The 20,553-nt window shown below is 38.3% G+C and overlaps 1 long non-coding RNA gene across 1 annotated transcript; it reads left to right on the top strand.

Moving 5' to 3' along the window:
- The first annotated feature begins 4,101 nt into the window (after positions 1 to 4,101).
- On the top strand, positions 4,102 to 20,126 carry LOC129633097 (uncharacterized). The gene is made up of 3 exons (XR_008704884.1): positions 4,102 to 4,228; positions 18,571 to 18,617; positions 19,322 to 20,126. It is a non-coding gene; the product is annotated as an uncharacterized LOC129633097 (long non-coding RNA).
- Positions 20,127 to 20,553: the final 427 nt, after the last annotated feature.

Raw genomic sequence — 20,553 nt, 5'->3', positions numbered from 1 at the left:
GAAGAGAGCCACTTCTATCACACCTCCCCTCTGCCTATCTATATGCATGCCTGAGTAGGAGGAAACTCTTGCTTTCTTACAATATTATTTATTGGAAGCTGTTACTCCATTGCATTTTTCACTCACAATTTGACAATTCCTTCTACAGTGTAGTTGCTGCAGCAAACACATACTTCTCTTCTGTAGTAACTGCTGTCAGCAAAGGAGAGTTAATTTCCTTCTTGCTGATTCTCAATTTGAGCATCTATGTGCCAGGCATTCTGCCTGCATTTTGCTTCATTATTTCATTTAGTTCTCACGGCAGCCCTATGGAATGGATATTACTATTTTCATAATGTAATGGATATTATTATTTTTTCATAAAAAAAATCTCAGTTACAAACCTAGTTAAGTAGTGCAATAACTATTCAAACTTGATTTTCTCTGATTCCAAACTCTGCCCTTCCAATGGGCTGTGTCTCTAGCTTTTGTGCACATAATGTATTATTAGCATTGTTTTCTATAATGTATGATTAGCATTGTATTCTTTTCATTTTTTAAACCATGAAATATATATACATGCACATACATACAAGTATGCATACAGCTGCTGCTGTATATAACTTAGATATACAATTAAATTTGATGATAAGCCAAACAATATATTTAGAAGTCAGCTTCATACCTTAAAAAAATCCTTGTTTGCTCCCTGTCAAATTCATTCTCTTGGGAGTAATAACATCACTTTTTCCAAATTATGTGTTACTAAACATCTCTCTTTTCTTTAGAGTTTTACTATCTGTGTTATGTATATATAGTTACTTAGTTCATTTTTTTCATTTCCAGTGCATTTCCAATTTACATAAATGAAATTAGCTTTATTCTTTTGAAGCTTGCTATTCTCAGTTAATGTTATGCTTTTAAGATTCATCCAATTTGACACATGCACCTGCAGTCTTGGGCTTTCCAGGTGGCACTAGTGATAAAGAACCCATCTGCCAGTTCAGGAGACATAAGAGACATGGGTTCGATCCCTGGGTGGGAAAGATCCCCTGGAGGAGGGCATGGCTATTCACTCCAGTATTCTTGCTTGGAGAATCCTGTGGACAGACAGAGCCTGGTGGGCCACAGTCCATAAAGTCTGCAAAGAGTTGAAGACCACTGAAAAGACGTAGCATGCACGCAGCTGCTGTTTTTTTCCATTGTTGATGGAAATTTGAGTGGTTTCCAGTGTTTTACTATTGTGAACAGGACTGGAAGGAAAATTATGATTTCATGTCTACAGAAGCACATGTGCAAGATTGTCTCTAGGGTATACACCAAGTAGTGGGATTGCTAGCTCATAAAATATGCACATGTCAAATATATGGGTAGTGGTTTAGCCATTAAGTCATGTCCAGCTCTTGCCACTGCCTGGACTGTAGCCCTCCAGGCCCCTCTTCCATGGGATTTTCCCAGCAAGTACTGGAGTGGGTTTCCCTTTCTTTCTCTAGGTGATCATCTAGACCCAGAAATAGAACTGGGGTCTCCCGCATTGTAGGCAAATTCTTTATCAACTGACCCACCAAGTATTGTCACCATCATATGGCTTTCTTTCTTTAATTTCTTAATGTTTGAAAACATATTTTTTTTGTTGTTCAATTTTCTGTTGTTAAATTAATCTAGAATTTTTGAGAAACAAACAAATAGTTCATTATTTATTATCTTTTAATATATAGTCTTGAATTGTCTTGGTATTTTTGCTCTCAATACTTTTCATTTTTAGAAGCTTAACATTTTGTTTGTTTCTTCAACTCTCTGTAAGTACATGTCTGAGACTGGACTTAAATATCTCTTGATAAATGCTTAGAAAAAAGTAATTCTAATGCTATCTGATTATTGTGTGGAATATTAAGAGGTTACTGATTTAGATTCTCTAGAGTTAAATATACATTTAAATTTTCTAGTTCTTTACATCTTAGTAAAATTATATTATTCAGGGAATTTATCCACATAAGTTTTCAAAACTACTAGCATACAAACATTCAATTTTAGCATGTAATATATTTAAATTTTAATATCCTACTTTTGTACTTTTAGTTACTTCTTTATTCCTGTTGTAGTACATTTGTATATTCTCTTTTTATCATTATCTTTCCAAATTTGGTCTATTTGTCTCAAACATAATCCAAACACTCCTAAGTAAATATATCATTTTAAAATAATTAAAAAGCCTCAGATATTTGAAATTACTCAAACCAATGGATACAATAAGAAAAAAGTCTAGAAAATTAATATTTATTTGATCTCAATTTCATATTTAAGCAAAAAATAAGTAATTATAAACTTTGGTTTCCTGTTATGAATGATATAATTTCATAAAGTTCATCCTTCTAAAAATTGAGATTTAAATATATAAAAAAATTAAAGATTTATTTTAAAATAATGAATGCTGTTTCTATTGTAGGTAAAGGTATTATCACATGGTTTTGTTTTAGAGTACTATCTCCATCTAAAGGCCTACCCTTATTTCTCTAAGATATTATGATACAAGCGGGATACTCATGAATGAGCCACTCTTTCAAGCAGTAGAAAATCATCACGGTGACAGAAAATGTAATGTTTATAAATGGAAAATGCTATACTTATTATAAAACAGGTCATTTATTCCTAAATTTAAGAGTCATAAATATTGTACCAGTACATATTACTCTTTTAATAATGCTTTTATATTATCCACCTTGTAATAAAATTTTGAATCCCTTTTGAAGAAGGAAAAGGCATATGGTTTCCATCTTGCAGAAGTATAATTTTATAAGTATACTTGCAGGAAAGAGTTGCTAAATGATAATAAGTAACATGCTGTAGTGTTTTAATGAATTCAGGAAGTCATTTGCTTTTTCAGTGTGAATGTCTTGAAAAATTTTTGAATATTAATTGAATAGTGATGAAAAAGTAAACACTAAATTGCTTTGAAATGGTAGAAAGAGCTATTTGGCATTCATATACAATGGAGTGACTATTTGGGGGTATTAAATATTTTATCACCTGCAATCCTTAGTTAAAAATTGTACCTTGAACCCCCAGTAAAAATCATACCATGGAGAAACTATGATCATAAAATTTGTACATAAGGCAGAATTTTTAATACCCCTTATATAATGTTTCCAGTAACCCTGTAATATGCCTGCTGCATTAAGGTAAAGGGAGGATATAGCAAGGAGAAAAGTGAGATAGACGACCGTCCTTTCTGATCTAAAGAAATTGAAGGAGAAAGTGAGTAAAGTACGAGAGCCCATTGCTCATATATCTGCTTCCTCACAATGAAACCTCAAGGTGGGATTTGGAGTTCTAGGAGAGGCCTCAAACCAGTGGAGACACCTGAAGCTGCAGATGCAGGAGCCTGAAAAACAGATTGTCCAGGGGGACAGATTCAGTGAAGAGAGAGGGTAGGTTTGGCAAAGGGAGAGAATCGCCAGTGGGCCTTGCAGCAGCACTGTTGCATCCATTTGAACTGTACATTGTTTAGTAGGTCAGTATCTTCTTTATTTCCTGTTTGTGGCCAAAGTACTGGAGGACCATGGAGTAGCAAAGGCTAAAATATCATGACCAGTCACTAGCAATGAAGTCTTTAATCTAGCACAGTGAGCTCTAGTTTTTGGTGACAGCAAGGCATAGTTAAAGCCAGGTGCAATTACTTATATACAAGAACGCTGTCCAGTCAAGGGGAGACAGAGATTCCAGACAGAAAGCAGGGAGAATTTTCTAATTATAGCTGTGAAATCTCAGGCCTCCTGCCCTCCACCCACAAAATGTTAAGGCTCAGAAGCCACAGAGCCTCAATCCCACTTATATTTGGTACATTGTTATAGAAGATATTTATCTAATCAGAAAGAAAAAAATAATTGTATCAAGGTAAATTTATCAATGTCAAAAACAGATTAATGCCCCCCACCAAAGATGTCCATGTCCCAATTCCTAGAACAGGGGGTAATGTTACATTGCATGGTAAAGAGGAAAGTAAATTGTAGCTGGAATTAAGGTTATTCATCATCTGACCTTAAACTAGGGAGAATGGCTTGAAGGAGCCAGGTGTGCCTAATGGAATCACAAGCCTCTTTAAAAGTGGATGTGACGGCAGAAGAAACAGTCAGAGTGATGTGAGCTGAGAGCTCCACCAATCTTAAAAAGTCTTCCCTGCGAGAGTCACCAGAAAGGAACACAGACCTGCCAGTACCTTGAGGGGAACACCCAAGCTACAGAAAAGAAAGTAAGCTTGTAGGGGATTTCTTGTTTTGTTTTGTCTGTGCCAGGCAGCATGTGGGATCTTGGTTCCCAGACCAGGAAAGTTTGTGTTTTAATTCACTCACTACGTTGTAATTTGTTACAGCAGCTCTAGAAAATGAAAACAGTGAGATTAAACCAAAGTTGTTTTATGTTTTTATTTCTTTGTTTATTTTTCTCTGTATTCAATGATGGGGTATTTATGGGGAAAAAATTAACTTGGTTACACAGAGGTAGAAAGAAATGTGAATATACTTGTAACTCTGACAAACAGCTCTCAAAGATGGAGAAATGACCAAATTTACATTTCCTGATAAATCTTTGCAAGTGCCTAATGAAATTTGAGTTTTCTTCTTACAACTTAAAGATATTTTTCATCTATTCCCCTCAAAATCTACCCAGTATAAGTTCTCCGAGTATCTTAATGTCTAAGCTTCATTTTTCTTTTTTTTTTTTTTTAAAGCTGAAAAGCAGTTTCATGTAGATTTTGGATAATGAACTGGTTTCTGAAACTCATTATCTCTGATAGCAAGTTAATTGCATTCACTTCCAACCTGTTTTGGCAAGAGCACACTATGTGTGCTTTGTTAAGACTTTGCTACTTACATAGCCATTGAAATTAAATCCTTGGGCTATCCTTTACTAATAACCTTCTTCTATCATGTCCACCTGGTCTCAGGCCTCTTGAACCTGGCATTATTCTTTCCTTCACCTTTGCCACAATCTCAGATTATTCTCATCATTTCTCACCTGGACTATGGCAATAACATATAGTTGGTCTCTCTCTTGCCATTCTATTTCCCTTCTAGATATAGGCATGCTCCTGTGACGCTTCCCTTTCAAAATCCTGCTTTTCATATCAATTTGTTGGAAGTCATCACTGTATCTCTGCTCCCTACGGGCCAGAGGCCATCACCACTCCTTCTCTACAAGTTACATATTGTGATCGCTTCATACTCTGTGCTCAGTCATGTCTGACTCTTTGTGGCCCAGTGAACTGTAGTCCGCCAAATTCCTCTGTCTGTGGAATTTTCCAGGCAAAAATACTGGAGTGGGTTGCCCTTTCCTCCTGTAGAGGATCTTCTGAGCCCAGGGATTGAACCTGCATTGGCAGGCAGATTCTTTATCACTAGCACCACCTAGGAAGCCCTCTTTTCTACTGTAATGTCTAATAAAGAGCTTGGAAAACTTAATGTACCAAATAACATGTGTAAATAAATATTTCAAAATAGTTAAAACCAATACTTTACACAGTAATGGATCAGAGATTATTTTGATCTTTGCTGGTATTCCACTGACAGAGGAAGAAAAGGAATCTTTTTTATCTCTTGCAGCTGAACTTGCATTAATCACAATCAACACTCGATTATATTCATTTTTGACAAGCTAAAATTTGATCTGTGTAGTATGAGACTGATATAACTATTTTAAGAGGCTGTTGTTAATTAACCTAGGACCAAGGAGACTGAAATTAGTACTCAAAAATACACCTTCTGTCCAGTGACTTCTCTGTATCTTTTGTTCAATGAATAATTTTTAGCATTATTATTGAAAGTTGTGGCTTCACTCAGTCTATTGATAGTGATATGATCTACTGTTCATAAAGTTATCAACACCTTTAAAAGGGTGTTTAACTCACCTTTAAAAGGGTGTTAACTCACCTTTAAAAGGTCGTTTCCTGGGATTAAAAAAATAGGAAAAGTACAACAAAGCAGTTCACCATTTGTTACCATCCTTAACCATTGGTCCACACCTGATTATTCCTAACAGGCCATTGTTCTTCATTCTCTAAGTTTACTTTTTTTCACTTGCTGATATTACTATTTGTTTCATGGTTGATTAGTGTAACTTTTAATTATGGCACCCTGCCTAGCATGGAACCCAGTCAAACTGGGACCAACCCAGACTTTAAATGGATCCTTGTTTATTTTCCCTGAGCTCTTCATGAGGGATAGAAAAGCAAAATGTTATTATAAAATTGTTCCCTTGTTATAAAACCTCTCCATTTATAAATTATACTGTTTTAAGAAGTCTTATACTGTCTTTCATATTACTTTACCAAGCACCAGTGTTAATAAAAAGTATTAAAAAGGCACATAACTGATGATAAAAAGGCTGAGGTTTATAATAGAAATATAAGTTTTCTAGGTCACTCTGTGTGTACTCTCTTTTAAAAAAAAATAAAGAGACAAGTGTTTCTACTTAAGAGAATTTGGAGATTCTACCCTCCTTGTGAGAGGGTTGTAAAGATGACAAATGACCTATACGTCTATGCTGAGATCAGGATGGAGTTATATATCAGTGAAATAAACTAGTTTGGAGTGAAAATATATAGGCTCTTTTAAGATTTTGTACACTGAATAAAACTTAATACAGATTCCATGAAAAACACTAGCAAAGTAGAAAATTCAAAGGAGAAACGTTTGAAATTCCAGATTTTTCCTTTCTTAAGGAAAACTGCTGCTAGGTTGCTTCAGTCGTGTCCGACTCTGTGTGATCCCATAGACGGCAGCCCACCAGGCTCCCCCGTCCCTGGGATTCTCCCGGCAAGAACACTGGAGTGGGTTGCCATTTCCTTCTCCAATGCATGAAAGTGAAAAGTGAAAGTGAAGTCGCTCGGTCGTGTCTGACTCTTAGCGACCCCATGGACTGCAGCCTACCAGGCTCATCTGCCCATGGGATTTTCCAGGCAAGAGTACTGGAGTGGGGTGCCATTGCCTTCTCCTTAAGGAAAACTGCTGAGTGCTTAATCCTGGTTACATTTTTTTTTTTCTTTTTTAAGAAACTTTGCTATTGTTGCCTTTAACCTTAGAAAATTATCTTTCAAATGAAAAATAATGCTTCATTTTATTTATCCCTGTTATGAGCAAACCTCTCTCAAAATGTTAGGTCATTCAATTGTCAGTGAAGATATGGAAATTTAGAAAGGTTACAGATTTATCCCAGCTCCCAAATAAGGAAGCAGCAGAGTAGGTCTCCAAGACTAGCTTTCTCAACTACAAATCAAGTCTTATCACTACATAATGCAATGTATTAGTTTCCTTGTTTTTGTTGTTTAGTTGCTAAGTTATATCCAACTCTTTTGAAACTCCATGGACTGTAACCCACCCAGCTCCTCTGTCCATAGGATTTCACAGGCAAGTATACTGAAATGGGGGCCATTTCCTTCTCCAGGGGTTCTTCCTGAATCAGAGATCCAAGCTGCATCTCTTGAATTGGCAGGCAGATTCTCTTACCAATGAGCCACCAGGGAAGCCCATTAGTTTCTTAGGGCTGTTGAAACAAAACACTATGAACTGTGTGGCTTCAACAAAAGAAATGTTTTCTTTCACAGATCATGAGGTTAGAAGTCCAAGATCAGGGTGTCAACAGGGTTAGTTCCCTCTGAGGGCTGTTAGGGGAAATCTGTTCAGTGCCTCTCTCCTAACTTCAGGTAGTTTGGCAGGAATTTTTCACATTCCTTGACTTCTGCTGCATCACTCAGATCTCTGCCTTCATCGTCATGTGACATTCTCCCCGTGTACATGTCTGCCTCTGTGCCTGCCTTTGCCCGCTTTGTGTTGTTGTTGTTCAGTTGCTCAGTTGTGTCTGACTCTTTGAGACCCCATGGACTGCAGCATGCGAGGCTTCCCTGTCCTTCACCATCTCCCGAAGTTTGCTCAAGTTAGTGTCCGTTAAGTCCGTGAAGCCATCCAACCATCTCATCCTTTGACATCCCCTATCCTCCTGCCTTCAATTTTGCCCAGCATCAGGGTCTTTTACTAAGAGTTGGCCCTTCCCATCTGGTGGCCAAAGTATTGGAGCTTCAGAATCAGTTCTTCCAATGAATATTCAGGATTGACTGCCTTTAGGAATTAATTGGTTTGATCTCCTTGCAGTCCAAGGGACTCTCAGGAGTCTTCTCCAGAACCACAGTTCAAAGGCATCAATTCTTCAGCATTCAACTTTTTTCATTGTCCATTTCTCACATCTGTACAAGATTACTGGAAATACCATAGCTTTGAGTATAGGGAACTTTAGAGGCAAAATAATGTCTCTGCTTTTTAATACACTTTCTAGGTTTGTCATTGCTTTCATCCCCCCATTTGAAAGATTCTAATTAAATTGGAGTAGAGCTGTTAAGTGAAAACTGCACCAGACAGGATGAGTGGCCAAAGAAGACTATATTCACAGATATCGCAGAAGTTGTCTAGACTATTACAATAGAGAAATTGAACTCAACTCTGTTGAGACAAATGGCAAGATAATTTTTAAGCTCTGGGGTGAGCTAGTGAAAAAGTAGTGGCAGAGATATTAGTGGAGGGAGGTGCACTGGCTTCAGTGACTAGGCCATCTGTGTCTGCTAATTAGGGCCTATTGTAGTCAGGTCCCTACCCTGCCACAGAGACTAGGAGAAGGGCCTCTGTCTTAATGATTATATTTCAAAGGGATGACTCCCAGGTCTTTGGGAAAGACATTCTTAGTTCTAAAGCAAGGTTATTTCAAGGTTAAAAAGGCTGGCAAGAGGCTGAGAGAGGATTAACATCTTAATGGAGCAGAAATAATTTACAATTGCAAGCTTTCTTTAATGTCTAAAAAGAGAGGTCAGGGACCCAGAATTAGGAAGAAATCTATCTAAAGCTTAGTCAAGCTAAGCAGAACTATCAAGGTCCCTTTAGGAAGAGAGAGCCCACACTAATGACAACACTGAATTTATTCCCCGAATAAAGACCCTCTTCCAAATACCCTCACTTTCTGTGTTAGCACTTCAACGTATTTGAAATGGTGGTGGGGGTAGGGGAATTCAGCTCAAAACACATGGATATGTAACTCACTAATCACTGAAGAGGAAGAGAAATATTTCTAAAATATTTTTGATTCTTGAAATATTTTAATAGGTCAAACTAGAAAAGTATAAATTCCAGGGTCATGTTGAATGTTATTTTGATGCCTTCTAATGTATAGCAGAATTTTATGAAAGGAGTAATAAATGTACAATAATGGCGAGTGAATAAAGTGTTTTATCCATTTATAATGTGGATGACAAAAATAAACAAAACAATTTATGAAAAATTAAATGTTAGATTTATTATGGTAATATAAAAAATCCTACAATAAATTTAGCTAAACCTCTCAAGATGAACAAATATAAGCAAAACAAACATTATTTCATATACTTGTATAATTATGCTTGGAAAAAATTAAATTTTAAAAACATCAGATTTCCAGGACTCGTAAAAATTCTATGACCCAGCAATCCCACTGCTGGGCATACACACTGAGGAAATCAGAATTGAAAGAGACACATGTACCCCAATGTTCATTGTGTCACTGTTTATAATAGCCAGAACATGTGCTCGCTTCGGCAGCACATATACTATAATAGCCAGAACATGGAAGTAACTTAGATGTCCATCAGCAGATGAATGGATAAGAAAGATGTGGTATATATACACAATGGAATATTGCTGCTAAGTCAGTTCAATCGTGTCTGACTCTGTGCGACCCCAGAGATGGTAGCCCACCAGGCTCCCCCGTCCCTGGGATGCTCCAGGCAGGAACACTGGAGTGGGTTGCCATTTCCTTCTCCAATGCATAAAAGTGAAAAGTGAAAGTGAAGTCCCTCAGTCGTGTCTGACTCCTTGCAACCCCATGGACTTCAGCCTACCAGGCTCCTCTGTCCATGGGATTTTCCAGGCAAGAGTACTGGAGTGGGGTGCCATTGCCTTCTCCGCAATGGAATATTACTCAGCCATTAAAAAGAATACATTTGAACCAGTTCTAATGAGGTGGATGAAACTGGAGCCTATTATACACAGTGAAGTAAGCCAGAAAGGAAAACACCAATACAGTATACTAATGCATATGTATGGAATTTAGAAAGATGGTAACAATAACCCTGTATGTGAGACAGCAAAAGAGACACAGATGTATAGAACAGTCTTTTGGACTCTGTGGGAGAGGGAGAGGGTGGGATGATTTGGGAGAATGGCATTGAAACATGTATAATATCATATAAGAAACGAATCACCAGTCCAGTTTTGATGCAGGATACAGGATGCTTGGGGCTGGTGCACCGGGATGACCCAGAGGGATGGTACAGGGAGGGAGGTGGGATGGGGGTTCAGGATGGGGAACACATATATACCCGTGGCAGATTCATGTTGATGTATGGCAAAGCCAATAAAATATTGTAAAGTAATTAGCCTCCAATTAAAATAAATAAATTTAAAATTAAAAAAATTCTAATTCAGATGGTACATATGTAAGATGTGTAATTTGTATGTAACCATATCCCATGTGGTGATGGTTTTTCAGTCACTAAGTTGTGTCTGACTCTGTGATCCTGGGACTGAAGCACCATATGCTTCTCTGTCTTTGAGTTTTTCTCCAAATTTACTCAAACTCATGTCCATTGAGTCAGTTCAGTGATGACCCCAACCATCTCATTCTCTCTTGCCCCCTTTTCGAAGGAAAGTTATGACCAACCTAGATAGCATATTTAAAATCAGAGACATTACTTTGCCAACAAAAGTCCGTCTAGTCAGGCTATGGTTTTTCCAATAGTCATGTATGGATGTGAGAGTTGGACAATGAAGAAAGCTGAGCACCGAAGAATGGATGCTTTTGAACTGGGGTGTTTGAGTAGACTCTTGAGAGTCCCTTAGACTGCAGGAAGATCCAGCCAGTCCAGCCTAAAGGAGATCAGTCCTGGGTGTTCATTGGAAGGACTGATGTTGAAGCTGAAACTCCAATACTTTGGCCACCTGATGCAAAGGGTTGACTCATTGGAAAAGACCCGATGCTGGAAGGGACTGAGGGCAGGAGGAGAAGGGGATGGGAGAGGATGAGATGGTTGGATGGCATCACCGACTAGATGGACAAGGGTTTGGGTAGACCCCGGGAGTTGGTGATGGGCAGGGAGGCCTGGTGTGTTGCGATTCATGGGGTCGCAAAGAGTCGGACCTGACTGAGTGACTAAACTGAACTGAACAGCCTTTCCCAGCATCAGGGTCTTCTCCAGTGAGTCAGCTCTTCACATAAGGTGGCCAAAGTATTACAGCTTCAGCATGAGTCCTTCCAGTGAATATTCAGGGTTGCTTTCCTTTAGGACTGACTGGTTTGAACTCCTTGTTTTCCAGGGGATTTTGAAGAGTCTTCTCCAGCACTACAATTTGAAAGCATCAGTTCTTTGATGCTTAACCTTCTTTATGGTCCAACTCTCAGACCCGTACATGACTACTGTAAAAACCACAGCTTTGTTTATATGGACCTTTGTTGGCAAAATGATGTCTCTGCTTTTTAACTTGATGTCCAGGTTTGTCATGGTTCCAAGGATCAAGCGTCTTTTAATTTCATAGCTGCAGATAAACATCCACAGTGATTTTGGAGCCCAAGAAAATAACGTCTCTCACTGTCTCCATTGTTTCCCCATCTATTTGCCATGAAATGATGGGACACAATGCCCTGATCTTAGGTTTTTCAATGTTGAGTTTTAAGCCAGTTTTTTCACTCTCTTCTTTCACTTTTATCAAGAGTCTCTTCAGTTCCTCTTCACTTTCTGCCATTAGAGTGGTGCCATCTGCATATCTGAGGTTATTGATCTTTTCCCCTGCAATCTTGATTCCAGCTTGTGAGTCATCCAGCTTGGCATTTCTTACGATGTTCTCTGCATATAAGTTAAATAAGCAGGGTGACAATATACAGCCTTGACGTACTCCTTTCCCTATTTGGAATCAGTCAGTTGTTTCATGTCCAGTTCCAACAGTTGCTCCTTGACCTGCATACAGGTTTCTCAGAAGGCAGGTAAAGTGGTCTGGTATTCCCATATTGTTAAGAATTTTCCAGTTTGTTGTGATATACATACACAGTTTGTTTTAATCTTATGTGATTATTATTAGGGGATTTTTGACAAAATAAATTTTAAAGTCCTTTAAAAAAAGGTGAAAAAGGAAACTTTAAAGGTAAGAAATATGATCAACTTTGGGAGAAGATTATTTCTGTAAAAGTACATCATGAATTTGTTCATATCAAATATGGTTAAATCTAGCTGGAAAACTTAAAAAAAAATAGCTATTTCATGCCATAAGAAATTAAGTGATTTTTCTGAATAATAATGGTCTTTTGGACTGAATATACAGCTTCTGACTAATCCTTTTCTTCCAACGGATGTATTAAGTGCTTAAAATATGTTAAACATTAAAACTGAAATACTGTCATCTCTTCCTTTAAATGATCTTCTTCATTGCTTGGTAGATAATTTAGAAACTCACAGCTTTTCCGTATATAGAAAGAGAAGGTATGGGTAATATTTATGTTACATATCTGCATGTAATTCTATTTCAGTAACTGTTAAAATTATTATTGGTCTTCCCTGGTGGCTCAGTGGTAAAAACTGCCTGCTAATGCAGGAGACATCAGTTCAAGCCCTGGGTCAGGAATGAACCGCTGGAGAAGGAAATGACAACCTACTCCAATATTCTTGCATGGGAAATCCATGAATGAGGAGCCAGGTGGGCTACAGTCCCTGGTATTATAAAAGAATCAGACATGATTTAGCACCTAAAAAATAACCACCATGAATAATTATTCATGATAGGACATATTTGTGGACTTATTTTGGAGCCTGTGTATAAAATAACAAGCCTGTATGTAGAATAACAGGGCTATCTTCTGAAGTTGATCATTCTTTGGATCCAATCCAAAGGGTGTTGCATATCTCTTAGCTCAGGAATGAATTTGAGTTGGTGGTCCCTAGCTTGGAAACAGTGTAAGATAATATCGAAATTGGCTTTATTTCTTGGAGGCTAGTTTCACTGTGAAGGTAAAAAGATGGATATAGACATGTGGAGAAATAATCAAATCTAGAAAATAAACAAAAAGCTGGCAAAGTTGTACCACCCCAAAGACATCAAAAAGTTAATCATGTTTTTTTTCCTGGATTTGCAAAGCATAAAATAGCATTGCAGACACAATTCAAGCCTATCACTTTTCTAAGTTGAAGGCATGTTATCATAACTTGATCATTCTGTAGTGAAATCCATGAAACAAGAAAAAGAAACCGAGGAAAATTACCTTAAGTTCAGTTCAGTCACTCAGTCGTGTCTGACTCTTTGCTACAGCATGGAACACAGCACACCAAGCTTTCCCTTCCATCATCAACTCCCAGAGTTTACCCAAACTCATGTCCATTGAGTCAGTGATGCCATCCAACCATCTCATCCAATGTCATCTCATTTTCCTGCCTTCAATTATTCCCAGCATCAGGGTCTTTTCAAATGAGCCAGCTCTTCGAAATAGGTAGCCAAAGTATTAGTTTCAACATCAGTCCTTCCAATGAACAGCCAGGATCATCTCTTTTAGGATGGACTGGTTGGATCTCCTTGCAGTCCAAGGGACTCTTCACAAGTCTTCTCCAACACCACAGTTCAAAGCACCAATTTTTCAGCATTCAGCTTTCTTTAGTATCCAACTCTCACTTCCATACATGACTACTGGAAAAACCATAGCCTTGACTAGACAGACCTTTGTTGGCAAAGTAATGTCTGCTTTTTAATATGCTGTCCATATTTGTCATAACTTTACTTCCAAGGAGCAAGAGTCTTTTAATTTCATGGCTTCTGTGATGATTTCATGGCATCTGCAGTGATTTTGAAGTCCCCCCACAATAGAGTCTCACTGTTTCCACTGTTTCCCCATCTATTTGCCGTGAAGTGATGGGACCGGATGCCATAATCTTAGTTTTCTGAATGTTGAGCTTTAAGCCAACTTTTTCACTCTCCACTTTCACTTTCATAAAGAGGCTTTTTCGTTCTTCTTCACTTTCTGCCATAAGGGTGGTATCACCAACATATATGAGAGTATTAATATTTCTCCTGGCAATCTTGATTTCAGCATGTGCTTCTTCCAGTCCAGCATTTCTCATGGTGTACTCTGCATATAAGTTAAATAAGCAGGGTGACAATATACAGCCTTGACGCACTCCTTTTCCTATTTGGAACCAGTCTGTTGTTCCATGTCCAGTTCTAACTGTTGCTTCCTGACCTCCATACAGATTTCTTAAGAGACAAGTCAGATGGTCTGGTATTCCCATCTCTTTCAGAGTTTTCCACAGTTTATTGTGATCTACACAATCAAAGGCTTTGGCATAGTCAATAAAGCAGGAATAGATGTGTTTCTGGAACTCTCTTGCTTTTTCCATGATCCAGCAGATGTTGGCAATTTGATCTCTGACTCCTCTGCCTTTCCTAAAACCAGCTTGAACATCTGGAAGTTCACAGTTCACGTATTGCTGAAGCCTGGCTTGGAGAATTTTAAGCATTACTTTACTAGCATGTGAGATGAGTGCAATCGTGCAGTAGTTTGAACATTCTTTGGCATTGCCTTTCTTTGGGATTGGAATGAAAACAGACCTTTTCCAGTCCTGTGGCCAATGCCGAGTTTTCCAAATTTGCTGGCATATTGAGTGTAGCACTTTCACAGCATCCTCTTTCAGGATTTGAAATAGTTCAACTGGGATTCCATCATCTCCACTGGTTTTGTTGGTAGTGATGCTTCCTAAGACCCACTTGACTCACCTTCCAAGGATGTCTGGCCCTAGGTGAGTGATCATACCATCATAGTTATCTGGGTCATGAAGATCATTTCTCTACAATTCTTCTGTATATTCTTGCCACCTCTACTTAATATCTTCTGCTTCTGTTAGGCCCTTAAAATTTCTGTCCTTTATTGAGCCCATCTTTGCATGAAATGTTCCCTTGGTATCTCTAATTTTCTTGAAGAGATCTCTAGTCTTTCCCATTCTATTGTTTTCCTCTATTTTTTTGCATTGATCACTGAAGAAGGCTTTCTTATCTCTCCTTGCTATTCTCTGAAACTCTGCATTCAAATGGGTATATCTTTTCTTTTCTCCTTTGCTTCTGTTCTTTTCACAGCTCTTTGTAAAGCCTCCTCAGACATCCTTTTTTTTTTTTTTTTTTTTTTTTTTTTTTGGATTTCTTTTTCTTGGGGATGGTCTTGATCCCTGTCTCTTGCACAATGTTATGAACCTCCGTCCATAGTTCATTAGGAACTCTATCATATCTAGTCCCTTAAATCTATTTCTCACTTCCACTGTATAATCATAAGGGATATGATTTAGGTCATACCTGAATGGTCTAGTGGTTTCCCCTACTTTATTTAATTAAGTCTGAGTTTGGCACTAAGGAGTTCATGATTTGAGCCATAGTCAGCTCCCAGTCTTGTTTTTGCTGACTGTATATAGCTTCTCCATCTTTGGCTGCAAAGAATATAATTAATCTGATTTCGGTGTTAGCTATCTGGTGATATCCATGAGTACTGTCTACTCTTGTGGTGTTGGAAGAGGGTGTTTGCTATAACCAGTGCATTCTCTAGGCAGAACTCTATTAGCCTTTGCCCTGCTTCATTCTGTATTCCTAGGCCAAATTTGCCTGTTACTCCAGGTGTTTCTTGACTTGCTACTTTTGCATTCCAGTCCCCTATATGCAGGTCAGGAAGCAACAGTTAGAACTGGACATGGAACAACAGACTGGTTCCAAATAGGAAAAGGAGTTCGTCAAGGCTGTATATTGTCACCCAGTTTATTTAACTTATATGCAGAGTACATCATGAGAAATGCTGGACTGGAAGAAACACAAACTGGAATCAAGATTGCTGGGAGAAATATCAATAACCTCAGATATGCAGATGACACCACCCTTATGGCAGAAAGTGAAGAGGAACTAAAAAGCCTGTGGCAGATTCATTTTGATATTTGGCAAAACTAATACAATTATGTAAAGTTTAAAAATAAAATAAAATTTAAAAAAAAAAGGAAAGTGAAAGTGGAGAGAGAAAAAGTTGGCTTAAAACTCAACATTCAGAAAATGAAGATCATGGCATCCAGTCCCACCACTTCATGGGAAATAGATGGGGAAACAGTGGAAACAGTGTCAGACTTTATTTTTCTGGGCTCCAAAATCACTGCAGATGGTGACTGCAGCCATGAAATTAAATGATGCTTACTCCTTGGAAGGAAAGTTATGACCAACCTAGATAGCACATTCAAAAGCAGAGACATTACTTTGCCAACAAAGGTTCGTCTAATCAAGGCTATGTTTTTTCCAGTAGTCATGTATGGATGTGAGAGTTGGACTGTGAAGAAGGCTGAGCGCCGAAGAATTGATGCTTTTGAATGTGGTGTTGGAGAAGACTCTTGACAGTCCCTGGACTGCAAGGAGATCCAACCAGTCCATTCTGAAGGAGATCAGCCCTGGGATTTCTTTGGAAGGAATGATGCTAAAGCTGAAACTCCAGTACTTTGGCCACCTCATGCGAAGAGTTGGCTCATTGGAAAAGACTCTGATGCTGGGAGGGATTGGGGGCAGGAGGAGAAGGGGACGACAGAGGATGAGATGGCTACATGGCATCACTGACTCGATGGACGTGAGTCTCAGTGAACTTCAGGAGTTGGTGTAGGACAGGGAGGCCTGGCTTGCTGCGATTCATGGGGTCACAAAGAGTCAGACACGACTGAGCGACTGATCTGATCTGATTTGATAGTGAAAAGAACATGTTTTTTGGGTGTTAGTTTTAGAAGGTCTTGTAAGTTTTCATAAAACTGTTGAACTTCAGCTTCTTCAGTGTTACTGGTTGGGGCATAGGCTTGGATTACCATGCTATTGAATGGTTTGCCTTGGAAACCAACAGAGATCATACTGTCGTTTTTGAGATTGGCATCCAAGTACTGTATTTCAACCTCTTTTGTTGACCATGATGGCTACTCCATTTCTTCTAAGGAATTCCTGCCCACAGTAGTAAATATAATGGTCTTCTGAGTTAAATTCACCTATTCCAGTCCATTTTAGTTCACTGATTCCTAGAATGTTGACGTTCACTCTTGTCATCTCCTGTTTGACCACTTCCAATTTGCCTTGATTCATGGACCTAACATTTCAGGTTCCTATGCAATATTACTCTTTACAGCATCAGACCTTGCTTCTATTACCAGTCACATCCACAACTGGGTGTTTCCGTTTTCCTTTGGCTCTGTCTTAAAGTTACCTTAATATTAGTGAAAGTCTCATAAAATCATGTTTAACATATTTAAATAAATGCATAATTATTTAACCTCCACATATTTACATTTTTGTTTAACATGCTGAATTCTTACAGCTAATGCTTATAATGTCTTTGTTGTGTATTTCCCTTAGTTTTATTCTAAAAATTGTTAGAAATATTATCAAAAGTTGTGGGCTTACATAACATTCACTAGTACACCTTAATGAATGCTTATTATGGAAAAGGCATCACTCTGAAGAGTTTCCCTGTATTTGCCTCACTCTTACCAGTTTATATAGATCCTCACAGATGAATAAAATGATACATGGAGAACTGGATACATGGAGAATCTGAATGTCTTTCTCGAGGTCAAATACATAATAGTTGATGTCATAAGATTCACAGCCAGTGTCTATGTTTTGTTTTATCAGAGAACTTTAAATGCTTAATGTTCAAAAGTATAACACATATATTTTATATAAATATTTTGAGTGAAAGTGGAGCTGGTATACTTGGTGACAGCCTTAGTGCCCTCGGACACAGCGTGCTTGGCCAGCTCCCCAGGTAGCAGCAAGCGCAGGTCGGTCTGGATCTCCCTGTTTGTGATAGTCGAGCGCTTGTTGTAATGAGCCAGGTGCGATGCCTCGCCAGTGATGCACTCGAAAATGTCGTTGACAAAGGAGTTCATGATTCCCATGGCCTTGGACGAGATGCCAGTATCCAGATGGACTTGCTTCAGCACCTTGTACACATACACGGAGTAGCTCTCCTTGTGGCTGCACTTGCGCTTCTTGCTGTCCTTCTTCTGGGCCTTGGTCACAGCTTTTTTAGAGCCCTTTTTAGGGGCAGGAGCAGACTTAGCCAGTTCAGGCATGTCTATAATGACAACACCCAACAACACAGAAAGATCTTGAAATAAATATTTTGAAAAACACCCCAAATTTCAAGTAGGTAGGTCAGTAGTACAAGTTTTTTTTTTTTTTTTTTATCTTTATGATTCTTAATATTCTATCATTGCAGGTTGTGACAAAACAGCCTCTAAACTATCCTAAGTCTTATAATGAGTTTACTACTTGCAACTATATCTCTCCCTCACTAAGGAATAGTATAACAGTATACTAGAAGTACATAAAAGAGGCAGTACTATGGAGATTTACAGTCCCTGAAAGTTACATTGAAATATAAATTATTTGCTGTTCTATGCAGGATATATATTTTAGTGCCCCTAAAAACAATTACCCACCCTAGATGGAAGTCATCCATGAGACTGATTCTGGTATCCTCTTGTAGTTCTAGGTTTGTCCAATGGGGAGCAGCAGATGGCTGTAGGTGGAAATGTGAGTAGTAAATCTGGATATTTATCTGTTTACCTTTGGGGTTACCACAGGCTGATTACTGACTGGATCCAAGAGCACAGCCTCTGGTAGTCAGTTGTTTGGATACAGTTCATGACTGTGTTCCACATCATAGCCCATCTAAGTGTGTCTTGAGAGCCAGGGGTGTTAAGAGTCCTGCTTTTGCTAGCTCCAAAGTATTGCAGTAATTTTGTGGGTTTTCTATACCGTGGTTTTATCTTGTAATTTTTTCCTTTATTAAGCTCTTCCAAATTACAAAATTTCCATGTGCCATCTGTTTCCTGTAGGAACGCTGCCTGGTACCTTCACTATAATTGAAAATAACTTAATTAGGGAATCACTTTGATTTTTCCTTCAGCTAAGCATTTAAATCACCCCCATTTTATTCCAGTATTATCCATCACTATATACTTTCATGTATTCCAATGCATAATAGATTAGATTATTATGCAGTAAATTGTCACTCTTCTGCCCTACCAGAGTAATACTCCTTTGGACAATTTAAGCCTCCGGGCATAGTGTACATCTACTGTTTGGGTTTAATCATATCATGAGATTCAGTCAAGAAAGATTCAGCAAGTGTTATGAAATCAGAGCTTTTAAATATTCTACTGTATTTACTTACTCACCTGTGCTTCTATTATCTATTACGCTAAGAAAATATCTTGGTTTGATGCTGCTTCCAGGGGAACAAGGAGATACATGGAGTATCAGTTCAGTTCAGTCACTCAGTCATGTCAGACTCTTTGCGACCCCATAAATCACAGCACACCAGTTGGAGAAGACTCTTAAGAGTCCCTTGGACTTCAAGGAGATCCAACCAGTCCATCCTAAAGGAAATCAGTCCTGGGTGTTCATTGCAAGGACTGATGCTGAAGATGAAACTCCAATACTTGGGCCACCTCATGCGAAGAGTTGACTCATTGGAAAAGACCCTGATGCTGGGAGGGATTGGGGGCAGGAGGAGAAGGGGACGACAGAGGATGAGATGGTTGGATGGCATCACCGACTGGATGGACATGAGTCTGAGTGAACTCCGGGAGTTGGTGATGGACAGGGTGACGTGGCGTGCTGCAATTCATGGGGTCGTAATACTTGGACCCAATTCAGAGTCTCAAGAGAGTTATACACAGTAAGGCATATGATGGGATTAGTATACTGTCTTTAACAAAGACTCAGTGCTAGTTGTAGCTCTTACCACCTGATTTGAACATGCACTTCTATAAATATATTTTTACCAAATTTTCTCCACTTGCTTGTGATAAAAGCCAGTTTCAAAGTCACGTTTGAATCTAAGTTTCTACAAGGATAGCCTGTGGTTTTTATTTGGTGGGGGAGGTGGAATCAGCATAACACACAAATATTATATTGAAACTACTGAGATTTTTGCCTATGCCTCAAGGATGTCACGAGGAGAGATACATTAATTACTTAAATAATTTATGTATTTGACTATTCAAGCTGAAGTGAATAATTAAAAAACTGAAGATGACATATTCATATTTTACTTTGAATGCTTAAATCAACAGCCTCTGATAATCACACATACCCTTTTCTCATTCCTCCACCTGCCCTTGAGTCTCTGCCAAAACATGAGTGTGACCGCCTGTCTATAGTAAGCTCTGCATGAAGAGTCTTTGCATTTCTAAAAAAAAAAAAAAAAAAAAAAAACAAACAAAAACTAATACTAATACAGTTATGTCAAGTTTAAAAATAAAATAAAATTAAAAAAAAATTAAGGTAATTGGAATACTGTCCTGTACCTGTCAAATTGGTTTAGTAACAAAATGTTTGCTATGTGTGCATTTCCTAAAAGAATGTTTATTACTATGCTGCTAGATTTTTGATCTATAAAGAAGACTAAAAAATGGTCTCTTTGGGAGAGACTTCCAGTCTATTCTAGAAAAGAGTTGCATAG

This window comes from Bubalus kerabau, chromosome 18, assembly GCF_029407905.1.
Source record: "Bubalus kerabau isolate K-KA32 ecotype Philippines breed swamp buffalo chromosome 18, PCC_UOA_SB_1v2, whole genome shotgun sequence".
In the NCBI taxonomy this organism is placed as follows: Eukaryota; Metazoa; Chordata; class Mammalia; order Artiodactyla; family Bovidae; genus Bubalus; species Bubalus kerabau.
The sequence above is the reverse complement of the archived record's forward strand: the minus strand, read 5'-3'. Positions and strand labels throughout refer to the sequence as shown.